The following is a 1,117-nucleotide window of genomic DNA, read 5'->3' on the forward strand; positions in this document are numbered from 1 at the left end:
CCTTTACCTACCTGTGAGTATCTGTGTGTACTGTTGTTAGTACCCTTTACCTACCTGTGAGTACCTGTGTGTACTGTTGTTAGTACCCTTTACCTACCTGTGAGTATCTGTGTGTACTGTTGTTAGTACCCTGTTTGTCAGTACTTTACATCCTCCTGTGAGAACATGTTGGGTCTCACTTTTAGATAAATGTTTGTTTCTTTTTTTGCTTTCAGCTAACATTTAGTTACGTTTAGTATTTAGTTCATCAGTACTTTAGTATTTATTGTACTTTCTGTTCTACTTTGAAAATATTTCCTCCAACTTCTGATGCCTCATGTTATAATTTCACTATTAACCCATTAGAGGCTGTTAGAGATCAGACATCAGTCACTCAGGAGGAAGTTCAACTAAACATGCAGGATGAGTGACATTTCAAAATAAAACAGGAAGTGCTCACAGAGACATTTTCTCAGGATTTTATTCTTTTCAGATTAAAACTTGAAATCATTCATGTCTACAGATTAGAGATTATATTTAATTTGACCACCAGCTGCTCTTTTAAAACATAATCTGAGGTTTTATTTTGAAAAACTGACTTTCTGCAAACAGTGGTTTTCCTGTGACACATCCTTCTGTCTGAATAAACGGATGAATGTTGTCTCACTCATTCATTCTCATGTATTCACACTTATATTCATGATGAGTTAAACTGTGTGTGAGCTGAAAGCTGATTGGCTGTTTCAACAGAACAGTTTACACATTTCACTTCCTCTTTAGCTGGGAAGAAAAAAAAGACTTTTTAAAAGTTTTATGTGAAACTAAAAACTTTATTCACTTCAGAAACATCTTTAGTCAATCTTTTATGTTCAGTTTGAAAAAACTGAAGTTTGATTCTTATCAAAGTGTTTTTAGTTTATTTAGAGGAAACATTTAATACTAATGACAGGAAGAGCTGTACGTGTTTCTGTGGAATATATTTTAACTAATGAACCAGAAAGAGGAAACACCGTCCTCATCTGTGCAGCAGAAGAAACTCCTGGTGTCGTTCCGCAGCTGACAGAAGGACAGAAATGGCCGTACTGGAGTTCATTCTGATTGTTCTGCTGCAGTTTGAAGGTAAACATCTGTTTGGGTT

Source organism: Kryptolebias marmoratus, linkage group LG19, assembly GCF_001649575.2.
Source record: "Kryptolebias marmoratus isolate JLee-2015 linkage group LG19, ASM164957v2, whole genome shotgun sequence".
NCBI classification, from domain to species: Eukaryota; Metazoa; Chordata; class Actinopteri; order Cyprinodontiformes; family Rivulidae; genus Kryptolebias; species Kryptolebias marmoratus.